The sequence below is a fragment of the Rosa chinensis genome, chromosome 3, assembly GCF_002994745.2.
Source record: "Rosa chinensis cultivar Old Blush chromosome 3, RchiOBHm-V2, whole genome shotgun sequence".
In the NCBI taxonomy this organism is placed as follows: domain Eukaryota; kingdom Viridiplantae; phylum Streptophyta; class Magnoliopsida; order Rosales; family Rosaceae; genus Rosa; species Rosa chinensis.
This window is the reverse complement of record NC_037090.1, coordinates 47,380,843-47,392,244: the sequence shown is the minus strand read 5'-3', so window position 1 is coordinate 47,392,244 and position 11,402 is coordinate 47,380,843. Positions and strand designations below refer to the sequence as shown.

General features: G+C 39.1%; 1 long non-coding RNA gene across 3 annotated transcripts; it reads right to left on the bottom strand.

The window, feature by feature from the left end:
* Nucleotides 1-7,109: 7,109 nt before the first annotated feature.
* Nucleotides 7,110-9,859, bottom strand: LOC112193096. Of its 3 annotated transcripts, none has more exons than XR_002933774.2 (5): nucleotides 9,549-9,859; nucleotides 9,166-9,367; nucleotides 9,010-9,089; nucleotides 8,246-8,356; nucleotides 7,110-7,416 (listed from the first exon to the last, which is right to left on the bottom strand). It is a non-coding gene; the product is annotated as an uncharacterized LOC112193096 (long non-coding RNA). The 3 variants fall into 3 exon arrangements; XR_002933773.2 differs by having other exon boundaries at nucleotides 9,166-9,214; nucleotides 9,549-9,850; XR_005807830.1 differs by lacking the exon at nucleotides 9,549-9,859 and having other exon boundaries at nucleotides 9,166-9,542.
* Nucleotides 9,860-11,402: the final 1,543 nt, after the last annotated feature.

Here is an 11,402-nt window from a genome sequence, read left to right as displayed (position 1 = left end):
CTAGTGAACTTTATGTCACTACCATTCGATCTATTGAATCCAATAATGACAGGACCCGCCCCGGATTTCACCCTGAAATCCGAAAAGGCCCTGCGGGGCCCACCTTAGAAGAAATTCTACCAAAAATTTGACAGAACTTCCCCTAAAAATGGACAACCCAAAACCTGTAGACAAACAATTACACTTCTAAATCATCCATCCTTATTCTCCTGGAGCCACCCTGCTCCCTATATCACAACATCTCTCATATCATAAAACAATTCTGAAACTTAAGAATATTAATCTCAAGAGATATCAGAGCAATCTATTTCTCAGGCGTACAAGAAGGTAGAATACAAGATAAACGACCAATACTTTTATAATGCGGAAGCTATGACAGCTATGCCTCAACCCCAAGTACGCTCGACCTCAAGCTAAACTGGCCTGCAAACTGGGCATTTAAAACCGAAGGGCCCAGGGGAAAACATTTAAAATCCGTTAGAGTGAGTGGACGAAAAATAAGTAATTTCAAATGAATAAGTAAAACTTAATGCTTTCCCAAGTAATTCTCTAAAATCTCGCATGCAGTAACAATCTTGAAAACACTCTTAATCATCCTCTCTACTGAAATCTCAATCACGTAACAAGAACATCTTGAAGTCTCTTAAAATCTCATCCTCAATCCTTATAAAAACATCATTTTCATGAGGCTCGTTTGATGACTAGAAAGGACTGCTGTCTAGTCATCTCATGCCATCTAGGAGGGACTGCCACCCAGATGACGCATCGGAAGGGACTGCCAACCGGAATAGGAGGCGGTGGATAGATGGGACTGCCAACTAGCCACATGTGGTAGACGGGACTGCCGACTAACCACAGGTAGTAGACGGGACTGCCGACCAACTACCTCATGTCATCTGGAAGGGACTGCCAACCAGGTGACGCATCGGATGGGACTGCCAACCGAGCTGTAGTCTGGAAGGGACTGCCAACCAGACCATTACCTAGAAAGGACTGCCAACTAGGTAAGATACGCATGCGCCAAAACTGGCCTCCTTAATAAACTGAATAGCCTCCTCAAGAACTGAAAATAACCTCTTTCAATCACTTGCTTTCGGAAAGAAACTCGATATTACCTCAATAAATCAATAATAATTCACCGAAAGCATAACTCCGTAATAACTTGCTAACTCAATCCTCGATATCTCAATAAATCCTCGAAAGCATAATCACATACTCTATAATTCAATAATTGCTTTCGGAAAGAAAGCTCCATCTAACCCAAGTCTGATAAGTGTGGAATTCAAAACCCAATAAATCTCGATAAATCAATCACGCTCAAATATTTGCTAAATCCATCGCACTCGTATATCTTCATAAAAACTAATATTCGAAAACAATAATTCTCATAATATTTTTCCGAATCAGTCACTTCCCGAAAATCATTTCCCAACTCAATAACTCATGAATGACTATCTCCAAAATCTACTAAAAGCCCTCGGGAAGGAATTTCAATACTAATCTCGTAATCCATAAATAAATCTCGATAAACTAAATCTCAAATATTCAGAACATAATTAAATCTCAATTGGAAGAAAATAATAAAAATACTGCATGCGGAATTAATTTAAAAACAAATGTCCACTCACAGTACTATTTAGGCGACCATGCATACGAGTTCCTTCGTCGAGCAATAGCTCGGTACATCGCCCTGTACACAATTATATTCCGTGAATAACTATTCAACAATTAAATACGATTCTCAAAATCAAATCCTCATAATTACATCTCCACTTCTCCTCCGATGCAACCCAAATTATACCACTAATACCATTTCGTTAATTTAAAGGTTCCAAGGCAGAACCGAGAGATATCCGACGGCCGGATTCTCGTAATTCGATAATCGAAACCCTAAACTTCAAAAATTCATAATTAATTCCAAGCTTCTCCAAAATTCACCAAATTTCATATATAAGCTCTACAATATTTATAGGATTTAATGGGCTAAAAACTGGAATTAAAACACAGCCCAACACGCCTCCACGCGCTACCCACAGTGGCGGCGCGTGGGACCCACGCGCAGGCGGCAACCACCTCCGATGGCCACCATATTTTGACAGTAGCACCTACTCAACACACTGATCAATTTTCTCAACTACAACACATCCCAATTTTACCTTTAAACAGTCGAAATCAACCGGTGAAGAAAACCCAGAAAATCAAGAACCCTAGATTTTCAATTCTGCCTCTACACTTCAAATCTTGATTCGAGGCTAGGGGCGAAATGATCTCCGTGGAAAACCAAACCTTCGACGGCAAAATGGTGACCAGAGGTGGCCGGAATCGCCGGAAATCGGCAAAAATGGCTAACTGCCACCGTAGCTTCCTTCGCTCCAAATCGAGCTTCTCCGGCCAAATCACCGCAATATACCTCCACAGACGTGATAAGGGGAAGAAACCGAGCTTGGGGGTGGCCAGATTACGTTCTGGGTCGGCCGGAGGAGGAAGAAATCGGAGGGGGAAGAGATCGGCCGAAAGGGAGGAAGGGTCGGGGAGAGAGAAGAGAAAGTTACCGGGGGCTAGGTAGATTTTCCAAAAATGGAAATCTACCAACAGTAATTTCCATATATATATACAACTTACCATGAACAGTAAATTCTACATTTTTGGCCATAACTCTCACATACTAAGTCCAATTTTTACGCACCACATATGCATGCGCTCGGTTTAACGTCCTCTACAACTTTCATGAAGGAAATTTTCTCAAATTTTGACCCGAACAAAAAGTCAACTTTTAGGGCCCCCTAAAAGCATTGAAACGACAGTAAAAGTGAAAGTAAAAGTTGTTTACCGTCCAAATGACTAGTAAACCGGTGAACTCGGGTTCGGGACGTCACAAATAACGTCATAAGAGAAGATCTCTTGGATTCCGATACATTTTGGCTTTGGCATGACCGACTAGGACATCTTGGTCATGATATGATGATCCGTATACTAAAAACTTCACGCGGACATCCATTCTTTTGAGGGAAAAGAAGCAAGAATCAAAGATTGACTCCCGGACTTAGTGTGACCGCCGCCTCTGGCGCCGCTACAGTCCACCGCAGGCCTAGGGCCGCCCATGACAACTCCAAAAAGGGCGTCACCCATGGAGCCATCCACTTCCCATGGTTCCAAAGCCATGATGGGTGATGTAGTCACAAATTTTGCTTCTAATAGCGATTCCGATGCTCAGGCCCAACCAAAATCCTCATTGGTTGCTTCTAAGGCCCCTCACTCATTGTGCAAAGCCTGTTCTTTAGGGAAATTAAAACCGAGACCTTCCTATGCAAAGGATCCCAAAATACTCATTCCGTTCTTACAAAGAATCTAAGGAGATATCTGTGGACCAATTCAACCATCATGAGGACCTTTTAAATACTTTATGGTATTGGTTGATGCGTTGACAGGCTGGTCACATGTCGCGCTGTTGTCCACTCGAAATGTTGCTTATGTTAAACTTCTAGCCCAAATTATCAATCTATGGGCTCACTACTCAGACCACCCGATTAAGTCAATTCGACTTGATAATGCTAGGGAGTTTACATCGAAAACGTTCGATGACTATCGCATGTCACTGGGGATTGATATAGAGAATCCAGTTCCCCATGTCCATACCCAAAATGGTCTCGCGGAAGCCACTATCAAACAACTACAAATGATAGCACTGACATTGGTTATGCGCACTAATCTCCTTGCTTCCGCTTGGGGATATGTAATATTGCACGCAGCCATGCTAATTCATCTACAACCCACTGCGACCCAACCTTATCATGCGTTACAGCTAGTGACTGGGTATGAGCCTGATATCTCGCACTTACGCATTTTTGGGTGTCCATTTATGTGCCTATTACACCGCCACAGCGTACTAAGATGGGTCCACAGAGACGAATGGGCATCTATGTTGGATATGAATCTCCAACTATCGTCCGCTACCTTAAACCCTTGATAGGCGATCTCTTTACATCTAGATTTATGAATTGTCACTTTGATGAGACAATCTTCCAGTCGTTAGGGGGAGATAAGAACACATATGTTCAACATGAACGACAGGAATTGTCATGGTCTGTCCCCACTATGTCTCATCTCGATCCCCGTACCGCACAGTCCGAACTTGAAGTGCGATGAATTATCGAGCTCCAGAACGTAGCAGACACTCTGCCAGACATTCACATATACCTGCTGCAAACGTGCCTGCAAGGATTGACGTCCCAAATACTGGACGTAACGCCACTCCCGTGACACAAGGAGATGGCGCCACTGCCCAAAATGGCAGTGATGTGGCGTCTATGGCTGTAGGTCCCCAGAGGAAGCGCGGTAGACTGATTGGTTGGAAGGATACTCGCCCTAGAAAGAGAGCGAATGAGGCACAAACAAATCCTTTGATCATTGATACTCAAAATCCGTCCCATGAGAATGTTCCAAATTATGGTTATGTCCAAAAGACATCTTTGGGGGATGCCCCAATGTTAGAACCTATGCCTGAGAATGTAGAGATCTCTGTAAATTACACTCGTGTACATGGGATGTGGGAAAGAAACTCCATTATCATTGATGATGTATTCGCGTATTCAGTAGCGTGTGAGATTATTGAGACCGATGACATCGAACCACGCTTCGTTGATGAATGCCAACGTAGAGCTGATTGGCCAAAATGGAAAGATGCAATCCAGGAAGAACTTGATTCTCTAGTGAAGAGAAAGGTATTCAGGCCAGTTGTACCAATACCGCCCAACACCAAACCAGTTGGTCATAAATGGGTATTCATTAGAAAGTGTAATGAGAGAAATGAGATTGTAAGGTACAAAGCTCGCCTTGTGGCGCAAGGCTTCTCACAACACCCTGGAATCGACTACGAGGAGACCTACTCTCCCGTAATAGACGTTATCACATTCCACTACCTTGTTAGTTTGGTAGTTTCCAAAAAACTGAACATGCAGCTTATGATTGTGGTTACTGCGTATCTATATGGGGATCTAGATACAGAGATATACATGAAGGTCCCAGATGGACTTCAGTTACCCAAATCAAGTGGCTCTAAGCCACAGAGCGCGTTTGCAATAAGATTGAAATGCTCATTATATGGATTGAAGCAATCCGGACGAATGTGGTAGAACCGTCTAAGTGACTACTTGATTGGGAAGGGATATGTTAACAATGAACTATGCCCATGTGTGTTCATAAAAAGAACAAGTTCCGGATTTGTAATAGTAGCGGTTTATGTCGATGACATGAACATAATTGGCACCCTTAAAGAGTTAAAGGAAACCGCTGAACACTTGAAATCCGAGTTTGAGATTGAAGATCTTGGGAAAACACAGTTTTACCTCGGTTTGGAACTTGAGCACCGCGAAGATGGTATCCTGATTCATCAATCAGCTTATACCCAAAAGATGTTTAGGCGTTTCAATACTGACAAAGTTAAGCCTTCAAGCACCCCAATGGTCATCCGTAGTCTTGATCCAAAGAAGGATCCATTCCGTCCAAAAGAGGACGACGAAGATGTGCTAGAGGCAGAAGTGCCCTATCTAAGTGCAATAGGCACATTATTGTACTTAGCACAATGCATAAGACCAGACATCTCATTTTCCGTGAACTTGTTAGCTAGATATAGCTCTGCTCCAACACGACGCCATTGGACAGGTGTTAAAGATATCTTTCGGTACCTAAGTGGTATGATTGATATGAGTTTGTTCTATCCCTACAGAGAGACGATGGATTCGAACCTATCATATGTCAAGAACGCCACCAACAGTGGTCTGCGTTCCCTCTCCCCATCCCAAAATGACATAAGTATTTTGGAAGGTTTTGCTGATGTTGGCTATCTCTCTGACCCGCATAAAGGTCGTTCCCAAACTAGTTATGTATTCACCATGGGTAAGACCGCGATATCTTGGAGGTCTACTAAACAGATTTTAGTCGCTACTTCTTTGAACCATGCAGAGATTATTGCTCTTCAAGAAGCAGTTCGTGAATGTATATGGCTTAGATCCATAGTTACGCATTTTCGAAGTAATTGTGGTTTGGAATCCACCACAAATGAGCCTACTAGCATTTATGAGGATAATGCTACTTGCATTGAGCAAATGAAGCAAGGCTACATCAAAGGCGACAACACCAAGCACATATCGCCTAAGTTCTTCTACAATCAGCAACAACAGAAGCTCCTTAAGATCAAAGTGAACCAGGTTCGATCTGAGGACAATTTGGCTGACTTGTTCACTAAGTCATTGCCCAAATCCACGTTCGAGAAACATGTTGCAAGCATTGGCTTATGGAAGTTATCTGAACTCATATGATCGTAGTCATCAGGGGGAGGTGCAGACATCAAGGGGAGATGTTTACATGTTGATCTTGAAACGTGAAGGGTGTGTTGTGCTCTTTTTCTCCTTCGACCGACGTTATTTTTGTCCCACTGGGTTTTTGTTACTCGGCAAGGTTTTTGACGAGGCAACTAGAGAAGCACCACGTTTGGGCGACACAAGGGGGAGTGTTTAAGTAAATCCGAATTGTGTCTGGCCCAAACTCTAGGTTACTTGACCTAGAGGTACACTACGTCAATAATAGCTTCAGACGACAGTTTTGGACTGTCGTCTGATGACCTTGTCTGCTGTTGTGAAAGCATGTGCCGTCTGATTGGAGAATCAGACAATAGCAGGAAACTGTCGTTTGATTTGTTTTTGTACGAGAGCAAGCATGTACAAGTCTATTGTCTGAACACCAGAAAAAACAACAGACCTAGATGCCAAGTTTGTTGTCCAAAGCAAAGTAAATCAACAGTAGCCTAACAGTAAGCAACTTGTGAAGATAAGTCAGACAACAAAAAAGTGAGAAAACCATTGTCTATTTATATTTAATACAATCGAAGATGTTATTTTGTTGTTGTATGTTTTCTAATTAGGCAACTAAATATGTTCGGAAAGTATTGTAATTAGGTGGTTCATACAACAATTTTCGGAAAGTATTGTAATTAGGTGGTTCATACAACAATTTTTGCAGTCTTCTTAATGTTCAATTGTTAGACATTACGTACAATTAGACAATAGGTTTTAGCTGGAATTGAATTGTCTGAGAGAGAATCATAACACATCTAAATTAAAACACATCCATTGATTCCTAAAAAAAATTATTCCATTAATAGTATGTTCATCCCAACATTAATTAATATTAACCCTGCCTATATATATACACCTAAACATAAAGGCCAAAAACATAATGAACATCTAAGAATAGCAGCATTAGTATCTTTAGAACCCTCCCGCTGTAGCTTGGTCTCCTCATGCAACATATGCTGGTTTTGAGCAGCACTCTACCAGTACTTCCCAGTAGTAGCAATCATGAAGTCATGAAATACCACTGCATTCTGAAGTGAAGCCCAGATAGCCAAGATAGTAAGACCTGCAAATTCATGCATACTTCCCATATTAGTATGTATATAGTACAAGGAAAACTGAAGCAAAAGATCAAATAAGAAGCTGAGAAAAGATGATGATAAAAATAACAAGTATGCTTGTCAACCTGCTACTAAAGAATAGTTCAAAATCAACTAAGATCAATTATCACGCCAACATCAAACTCAATTTGGGTAGACGGAAATCAAAAACCAGAGATGAGATTGAAGCTAGTAAAGCAGTCATTGTGTATCATAGAGAGAGTACTTGTGCACGTTATACTTGTGTCATGGAACTAATAAGTTATCAACAAATTACAAAGAAGCTAAAGTGGTTCTTTAAGAAGTGAACAATAAGTCGAGAGGTAAGAACTAAAATTTCATCGGACACCATATTTTTTGTAACAAAGTTGCAGCTTTTCATTTAGACAAGAAAAGAAACGGGGTACAACTAGGCAGGCAACCGTGCAAACCCAGAACAAGTTGCAAAAGGACACATAAACCAACACCGCCTATAAGAAGCCTAAAAGATGTGCAAACAACGTCCAAGAGCAAATTTAGCTACAATGAACAATCTTTCTATTTCCAGAATGATTAATAAAGCATTCCATTCACACCACACCCTATGGTGCTCCAATGAATTACGGCAATCAATTCTATTCAAAATTTCATCATGTGCCAACTTAATCAATTCTATACATGTCACGTGGTACAACAGCACCCCAAGTAAATTTCTACACATACAACCATGTTCTATAATTAACATCTGCAACTTGTAAAAAACAGTTAAATAAATGGCTCTCTACTAAAACAGAACCAAAATGATGGCAAACTTACATTGTAAGTCCTAGTAAGCTCTCCGAATTTAAACACAACATAATTGGTCATTCGCAACGTGGGTGGGATGAAATTCACCCTGTTCTGCTCTACCAAGCTCTCTAATCCACACTACATTTTACAAACACATTAAAAATTAACAAACCACAACAGTAATTCACTCTTAAGCAATCAATTTGAGCACCCAACTACTACAATCCTCTGCCAAAGATTGGTGCAACATACGGCTCAAAATTTTAATTGTATCCTAAAACCAAAGATTAAGCAAAAGAGCACTTAGATATGACACAGCATCCAAACAAAATAAAAATATTTAAAAAAAAAGTCTTTTACTAGACTTGAAATGTTCAACACTCTCATTGTGACTTCAGAAGATAAATACTACAGAGAGAGCAAATATATTGTTAAATATTGAAAAGGAAGAATATCATAACTCTTCTGCAAGCAGACAGTGGGGAGATGGCAATTAATGCACTAATGAAGAGTACCAACTACACCGAGTTATCTTATTTGTATCACAGTTTTATCAACTAAACCTATAAGTTATCTTCACTGAGTTATCTGATTTGTAACACACAGTTTTATCAACTAAACCCATAAGTTATCCTTACTCTGGAACATATCTGAACAAAACATTGGGTTCCCTGATATTCCAACTTGTACATAAGTACTAGTTTCAGATCAAAGACAGAACAAAGTTTTCACACAAATTTAATGATCCAAAGTGAAAAAAAAGAATAAAAGATGAGATCACTATGCCATACCTCATCAGTGTGGTCAAGGACAAAATGAAATGCTTTTACAGGAAGGAATTAGTCCACCAGCCTTTGAATGTACCTAAAGCCTGCAGAAGAAGAGAGGCAGATATAAAGCAGATGATACCTTGGTTTTCATGAATGCAAAAAGTTATGACAACTTACCTAAAGTCATTCCTGCCATAGAAGCATCAGACTGCTTGCAAAGATGTTTCTATCCAAACAATCAAAACAATTTTCATCAGTGCTTAAACATTTCATCAGACAAGTACAAGTAATTATAGGGAAGAGGGACCATGTACAAGTACAATTTTCTCTAATTAAAGTGAAGGCCAAAATATCTCTTCTCGTCCGCTGCGTCCATCGCCTAACAAGGAATTAAAACCTAATTACTCCAATTCAGGTAATCGAATTAAAAAGAAGAAAACCTAAATCCCTAATTTGCAAAGAAAATGGAATCCAGCACAAAAACAGATCTGAGAAAAAGCGTAACAAGGAATTGACGAACTGAAGAATAAAGAAAAGAGAAGAGGGATAGGGAATCGTACGGGAAGGGGAGTCAAACCAAAGCTCGGCGTTGATCTTGTCGTCCTCATTCTCGTCCTTGATGAAATCGAAGAAGCGTGGGGCCGAGAACTCATAAATCTCGTCGATCATCATCATCGTCGAGGATGCTGTCGTGTTGGGTTCTTCCGTCGCTGGCGGCATTTGGTGTCTGAGAAATCCTTCTGTCTCAATGTGTGCGTGTGAGAGAGATAGAGCGGAGATGAGTGTGGAAATTTTGGCCAAGTGTTAAAACGACTTTGTGTTATTTATTGAAATGGAGAGAGTCGAAAAATTGAATTTTAGTTAAGTGTGGGAATTCAATTAGGGCAGCAGCATTTAAAAATTTAGATAACAGAAACACACACAATTATTGTTAGAAGTAGAGTTGCACAACAGACATAGAAAAATTGTTGTCTAAATATATAGTCAGATAACATCAAATACTAACATTATATGAATAATAATCGCACAACATATATAGAAAAACTATTGTCTGAACTAAATTACTCAGACAACATCAAAATGATACCATTGTCTGAATAATAGTTGCACAATAGAGAAGTACTAACTATTGTGTGATTAAAAACAATTTGACAACATATTTTCTCAACTATTCCTTAGACAACATTAATGAAATAACTGTTGTTTGAATTGATTGATTCAGACAACATCAGAAAAACAATCATTGTCTGATTTATGATTGCATAACAACATTGTAACAACTGTTGTCTGATTTGAAAATTCAGACGATAGAATAAATTTTGTTATCGTCCCAAAGTATCAGACGATAGTTAAAAATTCTGCAGTTGTCTAAAATGTGTTGTCTGAAGCTATTACTGGCGTAGTGGTAATAGAGTTTTAATTAGAGATAATCTCGGAGAATATCTTAAATATCCATTCATTGTATGATTATCTTTCCTTGTACAATTCAAATTCTATGCATTGTAATCCTCTATATAAAGAGGTCCATATTATCAATGAGAATACATATCAATTTTCTCTCAATTCCCGTTTCTCTAAAACACTTTTCCATTTTTATTTTTATCTTTTCATATCTAAGATTACAGTGTAATATTAGATCGGTTTGGTTTTGTTTCAGTTAGCTACCATTTGATTGGATCCAGTGTTAATTTTTTTCTCTGTTGGTAGAGCACAAGGATTCCTCTGCTGGTAATTTTTTTCATCCACAATGTTTGATTTTTAGAGGCCTAGCTTTTTTTGTTTGTAGATTTGGTTCGATTAGGTACTGTGTGTACCTGATGTTTTCATTTGGTACTGCTTTATCTTCGATCTGTTTTAAGGGATTTCATTGTGTATGGAGCTCTGTTTGGTTAGTGGCTAAGTGAAGCATAATTTCATTTTTCGATTATGGGTTTTGATTTAATTCCAATGATATGTAGTAGAGGAGAAATTTATTTGAAGTTTTTGTGTTTGGGTTTGTAAATTCCATGGTCTGCTTTAGCAAGAATAAAATGTTGCCCTGAGATACAGTGTAGGGATTAATTGGAAGGGAACAGGAAAGAACTAAGACTTGAGGGGAATTAATAAGGGTGCGGCTATTGCCACCCTATCATTTACTTTATTCACCCTACTTGCTCATTACACCCTACATTTTAATTTCAATTATTAAATTTACTTCACTAACCCATTTTTCTTTCCAGAAATATCCTTATATGACATATCCAATTAAAAAAGATTTTTTTTTTTTATAACGAAAATCTCTCATTTAATTTATACCAATAACAAAACTAAAATATATTAAAGTTTTGTACTAAAATCATAATCTGATTTACTTCCTTTTTTTTTGTTTTTTTTTTCAGTATCAATGTTCATCTATTTCATTCCATATCAAAAGA